The sequence below is a fragment of the Dendronephthya gigantea genome, unplaced genomic scaffold (genome assembly GCF_004324835.1).
Source record: "Dendronephthya gigantea isolate DGI-Jeju-01 unplaced genomic scaffold, DenGig_1.0 000401F, whole genome shotgun sequence".
In the NCBI taxonomy this organism is placed as follows: Eukaryota; Metazoa; Cnidaria; class Anthozoa; order Malacalcyonacea; family Nephtheidae; genus Dendronephthya; species Dendronephthya gigantea.
Genome location: NW_021163411.1, coordinates 1 through 18,403, shown reverse-complemented (window position 1 = coordinate 18,403; position 18,403 = coordinate 1). Strand labels below are relative to the sequence as shown.

The 18,403-nt window shown below is 47.8% G+C and overlaps 6 non-coding genes across 6 annotated transcripts; all 6 read left to right on the top strand.

Annotated features, from left to right (window-relative positions):
• The first annotated feature begins 838 nt into the window (after positions 1–838).
• On the top strand, positions 839–1,033 carry LOC114542813. The gene has a single exon (XR_003689780.1). It is a non-coding gene; the product is annotated as a U2 spliceosomal RNA (small nuclear RNA).
• A 448-nt stretch (positions 1,034–1,481) lies between these two features.
• Positions 1,482–1,645, top strand: LOC114542814. The gene has a single exon (XR_003689781.1). It is a non-coding gene; the product is annotated as a U1 spliceosomal RNA (small nuclear RNA).
• A 6,867-nt stretch (positions 1,646–8,512) lies between these two features.
• LOC114542807 lies at positions 8,513–8,705 on the top strand. Its single transcript, XR_003689776.1, has one exon. It is a non-coding gene; the product is annotated as a U2 spliceosomal RNA (small nuclear RNA).
• A 451-nt stretch (positions 8,706–9,156) lies between these two features.
• LOC114542802 lies at positions 9,157–9,320 on the top strand. Its single transcript, XR_003689771.1, has one exon. It is a non-coding gene; the product is annotated as a U1 spliceosomal RNA (small nuclear RNA).
• A 5,439-nt stretch (positions 9,321–14,759) lies between these two features.
• Positions 14,760–14,942, top strand: LOC114542812. The gene has a single exon (XR_003689779.1). It is a non-coding gene; the product is annotated as a U2 spliceosomal RNA (small nuclear RNA).
• A 441-nt stretch (positions 14,943–15,383) lies between these two features.
• On the top strand, positions 15,384–15,547 carry LOC114542801. The gene has a single exon (XR_003689770.1). It is a non-coding gene; the product is annotated as a U1 spliceosomal RNA (small nuclear RNA).
• Positions 15,548–18,403: the final 2,856 nt, after the last annotated feature.

Sequence of the window (18,403 nt, the reverse complement as noted above, 5' to 3'; positions counted from 1 at the left end):
ACCTGCCGGCACTGTGAACAGTCGGAAACTCTGCCCCATATCCTTTGCCATTGTCCACCGAATATGCCCAGTATAACCACTCGTCACAACAAGGTCGTAGAACGGCTCACGAAAGCAATCCGAAACGGGGAGATTACCACTGACAAAACCGTTGAAAACAGCAACTCACCAGTACGTCCAGACATCGTCATCCAGAATGCTGAGCAAGTAACAATCATCGACGTTTGCTGCCCATTTGAGAACGGTGAAGAGGCCCTCGAGGAAGCTGCTGCCCGAAAAGAAGTTAAGTACGAACACCTCAAAACTCACTTCGAATCTCTCGGTCAGAAATGCGATGTCTTTGGCTTTGTCGTCGGTGCACTTGGTGCTTGGTTTCCCGGAAATGAACGTGTCCTATCTGCTCTTGGAATGTCCAAACGGTACAAAAACCTCTTCCGTAAATTGTGTTGCACAGACGTGATCCAAGGTTCAACTGACATCTACCGCCAGCACTTGGGCTGCGATGATGTCTCAACCTAATTCCTCTCTGTTAACCCCCTTTTTTTTGTAATGTCCTTTGTCTGTAACGTTCTTTGTCTTATACCACTCCATACCCGCTCCAACTAATGGACAAGCCGTTTACATTTTTAATTTGCCATCCCCAGGCACTCTTTATTTTATTTTTACATATCTCATGGTTAACTGAGTCCCCTCAATTTTACCCATTAACCTACACTAAATTAGGTGTCATGATCACTAAGACGCCGCCAGGGCAATCCATTTGGCTTTTTGGAATATAGGACGCACAATGAGCCTATATATCCTATTTTCGATTATTTTTTCAAAAGTTTAAATTAACAAATTTTCGTAGACATGAATGTTTCGGCCCAAGATAAGAACTCTGTTCTTATCAGCTTAATATCTGATATGTTAGGCAATGCCTAACTCATATATTAAACTGATTTTTGGCCTTCGGCCCTGGGATTGAAGCTTGCTTCGCCCTGGCCACGGGTTGTCTCGGTATTGCACTACATCCGAGTACGGCCCTCTTCCCCTCAACGGGGGAAGAATCAAATTATTTTAATCGAAACAAAAATACTGATGCCGAATTCAGTAACACTGAAAACTTGCTTAGTATATGATTCTATCATCTATGGTATCCCCGATCTAGTAGCTATCTATTATATTCAGCCATGCATCCCTATATTATTATTCAATGCAATAACTTAATTGGCATTGTTCTTTCTAGAATTCTGTTTCGGTAGAGTTAAACCTCACATATCAACTCATGCCGCTTTCCATCATTTCAGACGAACCGCCGCAGTCGCCGGACTCCTCGATCGATCCGGAAACCAGTTACGAACAGCCGCATTGATAACCGAAACGGCGAACGTACGTACCTGTATGAATATTATTCACTACTGCAACGCGGCGGCGGTTAACGACCGCGATCGAAACGCTTCGTCGCCACAGTTATAAGTCAACGGCGCTGCCACAAAAGCATACTTACCTGACGCGAGAGGCACCTTGATCAACTAGGAGGTCCTCTCAGGATGAGGCCCTTTCATTGCACTTCGACTGGGTTGACTCCTGCGATTACCCCTAATGTGGGTAACTCGAGCGTATAATTTCTGGTAGTGGGGACCTGCGTTCGCGCTCGTCCCCTTCTCCCCCTTCGTCAACCACATCTTGTTCATGATTCAAACAAAAAAATCGAAAAACAAATCTAAAACTCAGAAGCGTGCGTCGTGTGAAAGCTAATAACAACTTGATTTTTTAACAACGGTGCCGCCGCCGGGTTGTCACAAGTTATTAAGTGTAACCGAATCTCGGAAAATCGTTTGAAATTCGACACCTATTGATTAGCTCTCGCTTCCGATCGACGGATGGCGTGCCGGTACTACATACATATACATATACTACCACCGCTACCGCAGCGTCGAGAGGTTCGTCACACTATATATAACAACGTCTCGGATATCAGCACATACCACAGCACCACAACTCTTGCGAGGCAACACATCGACGTAGATAAATGAATAACCAACTATCTATCGGAACTGATAAAAAAACCGCAAAAAACAGCTTCACGATCATCGTTGTTAACCAACTCTCGACAATATAGAATGGCTCGGCGGCGGCAGCAGCAGCAAAGCGTGACCGCGAGGACGTCTCGGCAAGCGTAGGCGGCCCGCCGGCCTCGCATCGAACCCGTTCACGAAATAACGAGAGCTGCGGCGACATTGCTTCGCTTCTTCTTCGTGCCGGCGACTGATTCAGCTCGCTCGATCGCACACCAGCAGCGGCCACCGGGTCGAGCGGGCTCGCCGACGCGCAATAAAGTCTTGGTGGCGAGCCGAAGACGAGTTATCGCTTCTCGGCCTTTTGGCTAAGATCTCGTTTACGAAAAGAATATTTGTTGGAAGGTGTTAAGAAGAGTAATTTCAAGTTTGGTATTCAAGTTCCTGTTTGTTCCTGTTCCTGTGTTTCTGCTGTTTCCTGTTTCTGGTTCCTGATCCATTCCTTGGCGGTTCTGCTGGTCTTTGGCTTGTCCCGTGGTCTCTGGCCTCGTCGGCTGGTCCTTGGCTGGTCTGCCGGTCCTTGGCTGGTCATCAACTTGTGTGTTCCATTGTATTTCTGTTAAAGTGCGTGCGCATTGTGTGGACCGTGACTGTTTTGGTGCGTTTGGTGTTTATATCACTCGAGTCATTTGGTCAACAACGTCATCTGACAAGTTGTCAGAGGCGGGGTAACTTTTTTTCTTCTTTTTCTGTGTGTGTATATATAAGCTATGCCCATTTACGAACAAAAACGAGCTGTAGTGGGCTCTCTTCCGGAGCTGGCCTTGAAGCCTAAGCCAAGTCTCACGGAGATCATTGACGATTTTGAAAAACAATTAGGCGGACAAAAATTGAAAAGCTTGATTTGTAATATCATGCAACATTCAGCTACCTCCTTTATCGTGCATTTGGTAAAGGCGGAACAGGTACAGGAATTTTTAACTGAAGGAATTAACTTTCGGGGTCATCCTGTAAAATTGGTTCCAGCTAAATCTACAACGACTGTTGTATTGGAACGTGTCCCGTATGGGCTTAATAACCATGTCCTCGAGGCCGAACTACGTTCTTTTGGAGAAGTCAAGGAAATGAAAACTTCAACGTATAAGGGTCGCGGCATCTCTAAAGTTATCGTCGAGATGGTAATAAAATCGGATATTCCTAGCCGGGTTTCTATCCAGGGTTGTCCAATTAATGTTTTCTACAGAAATCAACCCAGGTCGTGTTTCGTATGTGGTCAAGCCGGTCACGAGGCCAAATCTTGCCCATCCAGAAAATCGCGCCGTGCTCCGAGAACTGATCCGCAGAAAGGCAAGTCTACTCCAGCAGAGCATTCCCGCAAGCGGTCTCGTGTATTGCTGTCTTCTGATGAGGACGAAGCATTGTCCTTCTCCGATGTAGTCGGTGGAAATGGTCGTAGAAACCCTCCCCTCCTCCTCCCCCCCCCCCCCTCCCCCTCCTCCTCCTCCTGGTAATTCAAAGTCCCCTCCTTCCACTAGTCAACTTGATGACCCAGCTTCCGTTGATCCTGGGGTTGTTGATGGTAATGATCCTCCGTTGCCGATGGACCCTGAAGATGTTTCATCAACACAAGCTGTTCATGATAAAGTTTCCGAAGCGCAAGAGGTTAGGACTGAGCCTGTGCCTACTACGGATCCAGTCTTGTCGGCGGAGTTTGTGCCGCCTGTAGATTCCGTTTTGATGGATGTCTCAGGACAGAAGTCTGAAGTAGTAATAGAGTCCGTTGACTCTGTGGATATGAGCAAGGCATCTGACACTGCCGTTGCTGCTTCCCAAGACGAAGAGGCTCCTTCAGAAGGGGTCCCAGTTGATGTTTCGGTCTCGACTACAGTTGATAACGTGTCATCGCAGGAGGACAATATCTCGATTATGTCTTCGGCGACAGAGCTGGTACGCAAACTGGTTGAAGGTTCCAAGAGGACCCTTATCCCTCGTCCTACCCTTCCTTCCTCATCCTCTTCTACAAGCTCTGAGACTTCGGCGCGTTCCACTAACAAGGCAATTAAGGATAAATCCAAAAGCAACTCCGTGCAACCGGAAAGAACCATCTTGAATAAAATTACAAGAACGAGAAAGACCCGAAGAAATGCTGGGGCCATTGCTGTTGCAAGTTCCTGCCTTCCAACCCGTAAATCAACTCGTCCGAGCCCACTTCCTGCTGGCCGTAATACGATCTCATTGTCCCCGAATCCTTTTTCCACACTGAACGATGAAGGAGAATCGCAGCAGTAAGATCATTACTATTAATTGTCAAGGACTGCGGTCCTTGGATGCTCGCTTAGTCTTTTTTTCGTGGTTAACTTGCTTTTGTCCGGACATTGTTTGTATACAGGAAACGCACGCGACCTCAATTGCCGAATTCCAGGGTTGGCTAGACTCACACAATTGTGTTTCTACATCCGCCCAGTATAAATGTGTCAGTTCCCCGGGTAGTGCGCGGTCCTCGGGTGTTGCCATTCTTTACCGTCCTAGTTTCCAAGTGGAATGTACAAAGAGGGATGATGAGGGAAGACTTGTTGTCGCCGAATTCTCGGGAGACAGCAGGGATTTTCAAGTTATGTGCCTCTATGCGCCTAATGGCAAAGCTGAAGGGAAGCAATTTTTTGAGTCCCTTTATCAAGCAATTGATCCTGACATCCCTTTGTTGATGTGTGGAGACTTCAACGCGACAGTTGATCCTCGTATTGATCGTTTCGGTTGTAATCCCGACTCCCCATGGGCAAACAATTGGGCCTCCACTCATCGCGATCTGATGAGTACATTCGAACTGTATGACACCTGGCGTGCTTTACATCAGGGGGTTAAGGAGTTCACCTGGAGGAGGACGAATGGTTCCCAGGGGTCTAGAATCGATATGATTTGGCTGTCTAAGAGATGGATGGGTCGGGTCCGCCTTGTGGATATATCGCCTTTCCTTCGTTCGGATCACAGTTGTGTGTATCTGGAGCTGGACCTCCCCATGGGGGTGGAGCGTGGACCTGGTTTATGGAAATTCAACGTCTCGCTTCTCCAGAATGAAGCCTTTTGTGCCGAAATTGAAAAATTTTGGAGCAACTGGCGCCGTGAGCGTAGTCGGTTTGTCCGGCTTTCTAATTGGTATGAAGCAGGCAAGACGAAGCTTTGTACTTTGATTCGGGACTTCTCCAAGCAAGTTGCACTGGAAAGAAACGAACGAGTTTTGCAGTTGAATGTCCATTTAAAAGATCTAGAGAAACGGGCCGATGATGGTAACAATCTCTCCGTGCTTCTAGAGGAGACGAGGGCTGAACTTGATGAACTGTTGCTTCATCGGGCTCAGGGTGCTCGGTTACGGGCGAGAATCCAGGATGCTGAAGAAGGGGAGAGATCGACATCTTATTTCCTGAGACAGGAAAAAGTGCGTGGTCAAAGGAGGCTGATTGATGCCATTCGGCGGAAAGATGGCTCCACTGCAACGAGCTCGAAAGATGTCTTGAATGTCTGGCGAGATTTCTACTTCGACCTATTCTCGTCTCAGGAATTAGTTGAAGAAGATCAGGAGCTGTTTTTGAACAGCCTCGAACGTTCGCTGTCGCCAGAAGATTCGGAGTTATGCGAAGGTGACCTCACGATCGAGGAATGTTGGAGAGCCGTCTCCAAGATGTCCAAAGCCAAAACGCCCGGGGTAGATGGTTTCCCGGCTGAATTTTTTATTCGGTTCTGGAAGCTGTTGGGCCCAGATTTGGTTGAGGTGCTTAACTCCAGTTACCATCAAGGTGTTCTACCAAAATCCCTAAGATGCGGTGCAATTTCGCTTCTTTTTAAGAAGGGGGATTGTCTTGATGCAGTGAATTGGCGTCCGATAACACTCTTGTGTGTGGACTACAAGATCGCCGCAAAAGCTTTAGCTAATCGACTTCTTGCCGTAATTGCGACCGTTGTTTCGCCCGATCAGTCCTGTGGAATTCCGGGTCGCTTTTGTGGTGAGAATGTGCGACTTCTGTTAGATGTCGCCGATTACGCAGACCGTTACAACGTTCCGGGAGCAATCGTCTCCCTGGATCAAGAAAAGGCCTTTGATCGTGTGGAAATTTCCTTCATGATGAAAGTCCTTGACCGCATGGGATTTGGCCCGTCATTTAGGCGCTGGATAAGACTTCTTTACACCGATGTCGTTTCCGCAGTTTCTGTGAATGGATTCCTTACGGATTTCTTTCCGGTGACTCGGGGAGTGCGTCAAGGGTGTCCGCTCTCTCCGTTATTGTACGTCTTGGTGATGGAATCGTTGGCATGTGCAGTTCGCGGTGATTCAAACATCGACGGATTTCCTCTCCCGGGTGGAAACAACGTGGTGAAATTGTCACAATATGCCGATGATACGTCTTGTCTCGTTTGTCGCGATGGTTCTCTCGTCGCACTTTTTGGTTTGTTTGCGAAGTATGAGCGTGCAAGCGGCGCTAGGCTGAATCAGGGCAAATGCTCCGGTTTACTTCTTGGTTCCTGGCGTAATCGTACTTCGCTCCCGGTGGCTATTCGGTGGTCTTCCAGCCACATCAAGGTCCTAGGAACGAGAATCTCCGCAGGGGGTGATCAGGACTGGGAGCCTGCGTTACGAACGCTGGAAGCAATCTTTCGTTCCTGGCAACGCCGTCAGTTATCATACCGAGGTCGCGCGATAGTTGCATGCGTACTGGGTGTGAGCCGTTTCTGGTACTTGGGTTCCACGGTATCGGTAAGCTCACAGTTGGTACATAGGATAGATAAGTTAATGTTTGACTTCGTGTGGGACAATAAAGGGGAGTGGCTCAAGAGGGTCTCGGTCTGTCAGCCCTTTTCCAATGGTGGATTAGGTGTTGTCAACGTGTCTCTGAAGCTAGCATCACTCCTGGTGATGTGGGTGAAACGCTTCCTTGTTGGTACAGAGCATCCGTGGAAGTGTTTTTTCCGACACTTCCTCCGCCGGGCATTTCTTGCCGAACCAGTCAATCGTGTATTCAACCTGAAGCATGTGGGATCCTCAACTCTGCGTCGCCTCCCAGACTTTTATCATCAAGTCATCCTAGCTTGGCTACGATTAGGAGGTGGCCTTAACGATCATAAAGAGTGGGTGGTCCCATCGAACACTTTGTCAATTCCATTGTCAGACCTCACAGCTAGAACTGCTTACTCGGTATTACACCCAGCCATAGCTCATCGTTGTGCACGCAAATTCCAACATTACGAACTTGATTGGTCAAATATCTGGAAGGACTTATTGCTACTGTTTGTGGACCGTCCTGTATGGAAAACGAACTGGCAGTTATGTCATGGTATCTTGCCGACTGCGGACCGCTTATCCAAGTGGGGAGTGATCTTCAATCATATGCACTGTCACTGCGGTGTCCTTGAGTCTCAGCAACACCTGTTCGAGTCCTGTCCTGTGGCCAAAGAAATGGTTGACTGGTTCGAGGGGTTGTTAAGTCGCTGGCCTCGTTTCGGGCGCCAGCTTTCGAACGCAGAAGTCCGGTTTGGTTTTGCGGCTTCGGTCAAAATTCCTGCCGGATATAAATTTCTCTTAGCAACCCTCAGACATTACATCTGGGTCGCTAGAAATGCCTGGCAATTTGAGGATATCCGTCCAGATCCCCGGGGCATGGTTGAGAAAATCGTGTCTTCATTCCGATTTGTCTCAAAGGTCCAACAGCGTCAAACAAGTGAAGTGTTTTACACCAACGAGTGGCTCGCTGGGGGAGTGCTGAAGTCTTTGTTGACGGTCTCTGATGCTTCTCGTCCAAGAGAGTCGACTCCCACCCCTCCTGTGGTGGGTTAATTCTGGTTAGCGGCTCGGTGTTTTCTCCGTAAGGAGTTTAGCCGAGCAACGGCGTGTTGAACTTTTGTTTGACGCGTCCTCTTTAAGCCGTATACCTTCTTTTTAGGTTATAGGGTCTTGCCCTTGCCCCGTAAATGGAGGTAGCGTCTCCTGCCCCAGGAAGGGGGGTGGTCTACCCGGCCTCCCTTTCTCTCTGCATGCCCCTGCGTGCGTTTCCTGCCGTTGTCCTGTGTTTTGTCAAGTCCGGTTTTTCCTGCAGACACAGCGGTCGCTTTTATTAGTTGTACTGCTGTTGCCTGTTTGTGATCCCAGTTTTTGTTTAATGTTTGTTTAATGTTTGTTTTTGTTTTGTCAGGGATCCTACTTGGGAGTAGCCATTCTTGGCTTGCTTTCAGGTAGTTTGCAATTTGTAACCGGGGTTGAGACGGGTGCCCTTTTGGGTGTCTCTGCTTAGCCTTGGGCTTCCTTTTCGGGAAGCAGAATTTTCGATCTGGTTTTGGGCCCATGGGCCGCTCATGTCGTTTCACGCTTACCACGTGCTTTTACACCATCCATCCACCATTCACGGTTGTTTCATGGCATGGGGGAGAGGCTCACAACCTCTGTCGATCTGCGTCGCTTGTAGCGGCCTCCCTGGGTGTGGCAACACGAAGGGTTCAGGCTCCATTGCACCGTCGGAGACGACAAGCCAGTTGTCGTTCGATCCAAAATAAGATCAAGTGTAGTATCTGTTCTTATCAGCTTAATATCTGATATGTTAGGCAATGCCTAACTCATATATTAAACTGATTTTTGGCCTTCGGCCCTGGGATTGAAGCTTGCTTCGCCCTGGCCACGGGTTGTCTCGGTATTGCACTACATCCGAGTACGGCCCTCTTCCCCTCAACAGGGGAAGAATAACCATCATTTTAATCGAAACAAAAAATTAATATGAATTCAGTAACACTAAAAACTCGCTCGGTATAAGTAATTTTATCATATATAGTATCCGATCTAGTAGCTATCTATCTATTATATTCAGCCATACACCCTTATATTATTTATTATTCAATGCAATAACTTAATGTAATGCATCATTGTTCTTTCTAGAATTCTGTTACGGTAGAGTTAAACCTCACATCAACTCATGCCGCTTTCCATTTTCAGACAAACAGCCGCAGTCGCCGGACTCCTCGATCGATCGGGAAACCAGTTACGAACAGCCGCATTGATAACCGAAACGGCGAACGTACGTACCTGTATGAACATTATTCACTACTGTAACGCGGTTAACGACCGCGATCGAAACGCTTCGTCGCCACAGTTATAAGTCAACGGCGCTGCCACAAAAGCATACTTACCTGACGCGAGAGGCACCTTGATCAACTAGGAGGTCCTCTCAGGATGAGGCCCTTTCATTGCACTTCGACTGGGTTGACTCCTGCGATTACCCCTAATGTGGGTAACTCGAGCGTATAATTTCTGGTAGTGGGGACCTGCGTTCGCGCTCGTCCTCTTCTCCCCCTTTGTCAACCACATCTTATTCATGATTCAAACAAAAAAATCGAAAAACAAATCTAAAACTCAGAAGCGTGCGTCGTGTGAAAGCTAATAACAACTTGATTTTTTAACAACGGTGCCGCCGCCGGGTTGTCACAAGTTATTAAGTGTAACCGAATCTCGGAAAATCGTTTGAAATTCGACACCTATTGATTAGCTCTCGCTACCGATCGACGGATGGCGTGCTGATACTACATACATATACATATACTACCACCGCTACCGCAGCGTCGAGAGGTTCGTCACACTATTTATAACAACGTCTCGGATATCAGCACATACCACAGCACCACAACTCTTGCGAGGCAACACATCGACGTAGATAAATGAATAAGCAACTATCTATCGGAACTGATAAAAAAACCGCAAAAAACAGCTTCACGATCATCGTTGTTAACCAACTCTTGACAATATAGAATGGCTCGGCGGCGGCAGCAGCAGCAAAGCGTGACCGCGAGGACGTCTCGGCAAGCGTAGGCGGCCCGCCGGCCTCGCATCGAACCCGTTCACGAAATAACGAGAGCTGCGGCGACATTGCTTCGCTTCTTCTTCGTGCCGGCGACTGATTCAGCTCGCTCGATCGCACACCAGCAGCGGCCACCGGGTCGAGCGGGCTCGCCGACGCGCAATAAAGTCTTGGTGGCGAGCCGAAGACGGGTTATCGCTTCTCGGCCTTTTGGCTCCGTTATAATTCGATTCAAATGTAGTCAAAATTCGACAATTCGTAGGTAAAAAACATATCAAAATACTCGCAAGGACGTTCTGCATCGATTGGTAGTATTTGGAACGTAAAAGATTGGGATCCGAACGAAATACAAGCGTCTGTAATTAGTCGCGTGACCGGCGTGTTTGTTTACGCGCGAGCACGGCGGCGTTCGTCGCTATTACAGCGCTAATACTGAGTCGCGGACGTCGTGTTTAGTATCGGCGGAATCGGCGCAGCTTCCTCGTTATTTTGGTGTATGTTGGACGACGGTAGGTCGGATATTTTACTAGTTACGAACGATAATATACCTGCGTCTACCACTTGAGACGGAAATTCTCCAGCTTGGACATTATACGAGTCAAAGGTCACGGCTACGCAATTATGCAAAGACCGCGATCTCTATATTTAAATCTGGAGGGCTTGCCAGCTGAGGCCACCGCAGATGGACCAGCTGTCCTCCGGAAGGAAATTTTTAATAGCCTTAGAACAGCAGAAATTGATACGAACAGTATCTACGGCATTGAATGCTTTAGCAAAGCGGCTTGGTATGTGGTTTTTAAAACAAGGCAACAGAAAGACATGGCAAAAAACCGGAAAATCACACTGCGTGACCAGCAATTTCAGCTCACGAGCACTGAGACGGAAAGAGTTCGACACATCTGGGTGAGGATCTTCGGCTACCCTCTGGACTGTGACAGTTCTTTCCTGCAGCAGACCATGGAGTTGTACGGAGATCTTGTGTCCCTCGTCGATGACGTGGACGGCAGAATACAGATAAAGACGGGCATCAAACTGGCCCAGTTCAAGAGCATCAAGGAAAACATACCATCATTCATCTACGCTGGCAAACACCGAGTAAGAGTGTCATACCCAGGGCAAAGGCGCACCTGTCGGAACTGCCAGCAAGAAGGGCACGAAGCGAGGGACTGCAAAGCGGGAAAAGTATGTAAAGAATGCGGAAAACCCGGCCACACAAAAGGGTCATGCCCGGAAAGGCGGTGCTTCCACTGCCACGAAAAAGGCCACGAGTCGATCGATTGCCCAAAATACCAAGCCGAATTCCCGACGCCCAACAATGAAGTTGAAACGTCCTAAAACCGAATGGACACAGAAACCCAAGAACCAGATGGAGAAGAGACAGAAACAGGCTGGGGAAACCCAACCCTTAAAACCCACACCAACAAAACATCAGAACACCCCGCCCAAACCGAAGCAAACAACGAAACCGCCACCTCCGATGAGATGGACACAGAAACGCCCAAACACGGCGAGAAAGACACACCCTCCACGACGCCAGTCCACAAGACACCAGAAAACCCTGGCTTGACAGAGGGTGGTATGACCACCTCCACTGCAACTGAAAGTGCCACCAGTACGACCGAAACAGAGAAACCCCCACTGGGACCAGGAGAGAAAACACAAGAGAATGAAGAAGACCAGTCCTTCAAAAAACCTGATCTCCCCCCCACTCGCACAACCCTAGACCCCCCAACTGCGTAGAAGACCTGAAGAAAGATAAATACGGAGGAAACCCACTAAGCGGCACCATCGGCGTAGAGGAACTTCGAGACTTCGTGGACAGCAACAATTTGACAGACACGTGGAGAGATACACATCCACAAGACAGGATATACTCCTGGAGCAACAAAGATTTCTCGATACGATCACGGCTCGACCGCTGGTATACAACGGACGGACTGAAAGTGCACTCAAGCATCAGAGCCTGCCCGCACTCGGACCACTCCGTAGCGGAAATTGCACTCACCTTGAATGACAACAACAGGGGTAGAGGAACGTGGAAATTGAATGCCAACTTGCTAAAGGACACTGGGTTCCAAAGAGACGAGCCTTTTTTACATATTGGCAGACAAAAAAAGACCAATTCCCAAATATGCTAGAGTGGTGGGACGCAGCCAAAGAACATTTCAAAGAGATCGCCATTACCCACGGAGTAAGAAAGAGCAGAGGGAGAAGAGCGGCTGAAAACAATCTGCTGCAGGAATTAACGGCCCAAAAGAACGCAACCCACCCCGACAAGACAACCATCCAGGACCTCGAACAGAAACTGGACGTGCTAGTACAGGAAAGACTCGACGGGGTAAAGATACGCAGCCGAGCGAGATGGCTCGAAGATGGAGAACGTCCAACTCGGTACTTTTTCCAGCTAGAACGAGCAAAACAACAAAATGCAACAATCTCCAGTCTAGAAACGGATCAAGGCGAAGTGACGTCCCAATGGGATATCCTAGAAGCAACACGGTCGTTCTATCAAGACCTATACGCCGAAGAACCAGTAGACCAGACAGGACAAGATAGATTCCTAGATTACCTACCCAACGCGCTGAGTAACGGAAGCAAGAAAGCCTGCGAAGGCCCCGTAACCAGCAACGAACTCGACCAAGCGCTCGGCCACATGCACAACAACAAATCTCCAGGCCCGGACGGACTCACCACCGAATTCTACAGAATGTTTTGGAAAGAGTTTGCACCCGAACTGCTAACCATATTCAACCATGCTTTCCAGTACGAAGAACTCTCACCATCACAAAGAGAATCGCTGCTACAACTTTTATACAAGAAAGGGAACAGGCTGCGCCTCGAGAACTGGCGACCAATTTCCCTTCTGAACACGGACTATAAGCTGCTGACCACCCTCCTGGCCAACCGTCTCAGACCAACACTGACGGACGTGATTCACAAAGACCAGACGTGCGGCATACCAGGCCGAACAATCTTTGACAACGTGTTCCGACTTCGCGACATGGCCCACGATGCAACCGCTAACACTTCTAACCTTATTTTAATCAACCTTGATCAAGAGAAAGCCTTCGACCGGGTAAATAGAACTTTCCTGGAGAAAACCCTGACAAAACTCAATTATGGTCCATCCTTTCGCCGGTGGATTCGCACAATCTACGCCGGGGCAAACTGCCGCGTCACGAACAACGGACATCTGTCAGACAGAATCGAAATACACCGTGGGGTACGCCAGGGATGCCCACTCTCGCCACTGCTATATGTACTCACCATCGAAAGCGTGTGCGCAGCCATACGAGCCAACCCATCCATTCGGGGAATCCAGATCCCAGGCACACCGGAGAAGAGCAAGATAGTGGCATACGCAGACGATGGTACCCTAACACTACCAGACGACGGTTCGGTCATCGCGGCTTTTGACACACTGGCGGAATACGAAAGGGTTAGCGGCAGCAGATTGAACCTACGGAAAACCGAAGGCACCTATGTTGGCGCACAAGCTGGGCGAGACCATGGCCCCATTCCAATTCAGTGGAGAATTGATTCCATCCGAGCTCTTGGAACAAATATCGGCAACAATATGCAACAAGACTGGACTAAGCCGGTGTCTACAGCCGAAACAACATTGGAACGTTGGTCCAAACGCCACCTTACTCTGAAAGGAAAATCGGTCCTTCTCCAGACATATGCCATAGCCACCTTGGTTTACCTGGCTTCTATCTTCGTCATACCTGATAACATCATCACACGGATGCAGCGAGCAACGTTCCACTTTCTCTGGAGCGGAAAGAACGAGTTAATATCACGAGAAACATGCCATCTACCATTCAGCAAAGGCGGCCTTGGAATACCCGATCTACACCACACCCGGACCACCTCCCTGATTAAGTGGTTACGAGAGATCACCACGCGACCCTTCAATGCCCCATGGGTGAACTACGGACGCTATTGGACCGGACAAATACTTGGAAACGTCCCAGAATGGCAATGGTTGAGATCCAACACAAAACCACACGGAAACCCCGGAAAAACGCCCCCGTGGTATGCAGAGATAAACTCCTTTATCCAGAACAATCGAAGAGCACTCAAGCCAGCAGAACTAACAACCAGAAACCTGAGAACCCTCATCTCCAGTGAACACCAACCCCGAGCTGAACGAGAATGGCGAAGGTACACACAAAACATCCCGGCCTTCCCTGACGTTTGGGCATCCCTGTGGCGCATGGCTTGCCACAACCGTGCAAAAGACTTTCTATGGCGACTAACCCACAGAGTTCTGACCACGAAGAGCTATCTGCGAAAATGGGGAATGGACATCAGTAAAACCTGTCCCTTCTGCACTGCCGGAGAAGACATGTACCATGCCATAATTAGCTGCACGCGAGCGCAAGAGTTATGGAAAGACATGCAGACCTTACTTACGCAAATTGCCGGCCACGACATCAAAATTACCATCGAACTTTTGGTATTCAAACGCCACCTACCAACAAATGACCAAGTAAAGGAATTATGTCATACCATAGCTGTACTGAGTGCATACCATATTTGGAAAACGCGGAACAAAAAGGTCCAGAATGCAAAATTCTCCCACGGAAATCTACGGAAGAAAGTCTTGCACGACATCAAAGAACTCATCAAAAGAGATCACAGAAATAACCCACAGAGATTCGACCAACTCTGGAGCTACAAAAGCGTTCTTGTCCGCGCCCAGGAAAACGAACTGATATTCTACATCTGAAAGAGACACCAACCACCTAAGAAATCAACGGTAGAGCAGGGAATTAAGAAATATTGTAAATCGTCTAATTATGAACAAATATATATAGAAAAATCTGAAAGAGACAAACACACGATGAAAATGTTTAATTAGAACCTAGAACATGAATCAAGAAACCAAGAATCAACATTGTAAATAGTATAAGTATGGCAAATAAAGTCTTTGAAAAACAAAAAAAAAAAGTATCTGTTCTTATCAGCTTAATATCTGATATGTTAGGCAATGCCTAACTCATATATTAAACTGATTTTTGGCCTTCGGCCCTGGGATTGAAGCTTGCTTCGCCCTGGCCACGGGTTGTCTCGGTATTGCACTACATCCGAGTACGGCCCTCTTCCCCTCAACGGGGGAAGAATCAAATCATTTTAATCGAAACAAAAATACTGATGCCGAATTCAGTAACACTGAAAACTTATATGATTCTATCATCTATGGTATCCCCGATCTAGTAGCTATCTATTATATTCAGCCATGCATCCCTATATTATTATTCAATGCAATAACTTAATTGGCATTGTTCTTTCTAGAATTCTGTTTCGGTAGAGTTAAACCTCACATATCAACTCATGCGGCTTTCCATCATTTCAGACGAACCGCCGCAGTCGCCGGACTCCTCGATCGATCGGGAAACCAGTTACGAACAGCCGCATTGATAACCGAAACGGCGAACGTACGTACCTGTATGAATATTATTCACTACTGCAACGCGGCGGCGGTTAACGACCGCGATCGAAACGCTTCGTCGCCACAGTTATAAGTCAACGGCGCTGCCACAAAAGCATACTTACCTGACGCGAGAGGCACCTTGATCAACTAGGAGGTCCTCTCAGGATGAGGCCCTTTCATTGCACTTCGACTGGGTTGACTCCTGCGATTACCCCTAATGTGGGTAACTCGAGCGTATAATTTCTGGTAGTGGGGACCTGCGTTCGCGCTCGTCCCCTTCTCCCCCTTCGTCAACCACATCTTATTCATGATTCAAACAAAAAATCGAAAAACAAATCTAAAACTCAGAAGCGTGCGTCGTGTGAAAGCTAATAACAACTTGATTTTTTAACAACGGTGCCGCCGCCGGGTTGTCACAAGTTATTAAGTGTAACCGAATCTCGGAAAATCGTTTGAAATTCGACACCTATTGATTAGCTCTCGCTACCGATCGACGGATGGCGTGCCGGTACTACATACATATACATATACTACCACCGCTACCGCAGCGTCGAGAGGTTCGTCACACTATATATAACAACGTCTCGGATATCAGCACATACCACAGCACCACAACTCTTGCGAGGCAACACATCGACGTAGATAAATGAATAACCAACTATCTATCGGAACTGATAAAAAAACCGCAAAAAACAGCTTCACGATCATCGTTGTTAACCAACTCTCGACAATATAGAATGGCTCGGCGGCGGCAGCAGCAGCAAAGCGTGACCGCGAGGACGTCTCGGCAAGCGTAGGCGGCCCGCCGGCCTCGCATCGAACCCGTTCACGAAATAACGAGAGCTGCGGCGACATTGTTTCGCTTCTTCTTCGTGCCGGCGACTGATTCAGCTCGCTCGATCGCACACCAGCAGCGGCCACCGGGTCGAGCGGGCTCGCCGACGCGCAATAAAGTCTTGGTGGCGAGCCGAAGACGGGTTATCGCTTCTCGGCCTTTTGGCTAAGAAATATCTGCTGACTTGATCGTCAAAAGAAGACAGAGTTTTTTTGCTGACTTGAAAAGAATATTTGGTGCAGAAAGAAGTCTCAAGAAAGAAGATTTGCTGTAAGAAGACCCGTGCTTTGGACCTGCGCAGAAGATTGGTGGCTGGCAACGTCTTGGCCCAAGAGAGTGGTGGTTGGTGTTTGCACCACGACTGGTGTCGGGTGGTCCTGTCTTTATAGACTTACGCTGTGGTGTGGTGTTTGGCAACTATTCCCTGGTTGTCTCGTGTGTTTTGTGTGTCCAAGGCTGGTTTGGAACCAGCCTTTGGTAACTTTTTTTCATTTTTTTGGTGTGTTTTGTATATATATATTGGGGCAATATGCCCATTTACGAAAACAAGCGTGCTGTCATCGGCACGCTTCCGGACCTGGCTCTTAAACCTACGCCAACATTGTCCGAGATTATTGATGATTTTGATAAGCAGCTTGGCGAAGCTGTCATGAAAGCAACCGTTTGTAACATCATGCAACATTCTGCTAAATCCTTTTTGATACATCTGGTTAAAAAGGAGCAGGTTACGGAATTCATAGCCAATTCGTAGCCGTAGGTATTTCATTTAGGGGTCACCCTGTCAAGTTGACCCCAGTTACAACTTCAACGTTTGTTACGTTAGAGCGTGTCCCATATGGTCTACATAAAGAAGCCTTGGCGTTAGCCTTGAACCCTTTTGGTAAATGTAAAGAAATCCAACAGATCACATACAAAGGTTATGGCGTGTCGAAATTTCGAGTTGAAATGGAACTGGACAATGATATTCCGAGTCGGATCAAAGTCCAAGGTAATCCTATAAATGTTTTTTACAAATTTCAGCCGAGATCGTGTTTTGTTTGTGGCCTTTACGACCACGAAGCAAAGGCGTGCCCGAACAAACGTGGTAAGAAGCGTCTGGTCGTGGTAGATGAAGAGCAAGACCGTCGTGTGGCCCCAAAAACGAAGACGCCGACTTATGCTGGCGTTGTTAATGGAGAAGATGGTGAGACCTCTGGGTTGGCGACTGGCGATGTTGCTGCTAATGAGATCCCCATTGTAATTGATACTGAACCCGTGCCAGAGCCTGTCTTGGAGGTTACACTTCAAGACAATGTCGCCCGTGATATCATACCTCCCTCAGCCGGGAATGAAAACAATAATTGTCCACCGCCTGTAGAACAGGTAAAGGAGACTAAACAGCCCGAATCCTTAAATGAATCGGATAAAATGGACGAATCGGAGTCTGTCGATAACCCAGAGAAAGTAGATGTTATACCCAATGACCCTGCGTTAGCAGCGGAGAATTTGGATCCCCTAGAGAAACTCCTCGTGGAGACGCCTCGAGTTCTTCGACCACGTCCTCATCGTTCCTTGGATTCCCCGGAAACATTGTCAGATGATTCTCAGCAGGATCAGATTATCAGGAAAGTCAGGAGTTCTAAAACATCCGCCAAAAGCTCATTGCCTTATGTAAAAGCTACTGAACGTAGGAAACGAAACCCGACGCCAGTTTGGTCTGGTAGTAAGTCTCAACCAGTTGAATCTGAGAATCAGTTCGCGATTTTACAAGATGATGATGATGGTCAAGAATCCCAAGACGCTAATAACCATTAACTGTCAGGGACTACGGTCCCTGGAAAAACGACTTGTGTTTTTTGCGTGGCTTGCATGTTTTTCTCCAAACATTGTGTGTATTCAGGAAACTCATGCGACATCGCGTAATGAAATGTGTGAATGGTTGGAAGAGTATAACCGAATTTCGGATTATCGTCTGAAGTATGACGTAGTCAGCTCCCCAGGCAGCGCCCGGTCAGCTGGTGTGGCTATCCTTTACAGTAATCACTTTAACCTTGTGGAATCTAAATGTGATCAGGATGGTCGTCTCATTGTTTCTCACTTGTCTTGCAATGATTTTCTATTCCAAGTGCTCTGTCTTTATGCTCCCAACGTCAAAGCTGATGGACAGACCTTTTTCGAATCGCTATATGGTGCCATTGATCCAGAACTTCCTCTGTTTATGGCTGGTGATTTTAATGCCACCGTTGACCCACATATCGACCGTTTCGGATGTAATCCGCAATCTTATTGGGCAAACAATTGGACACGCACTCATCAGAAT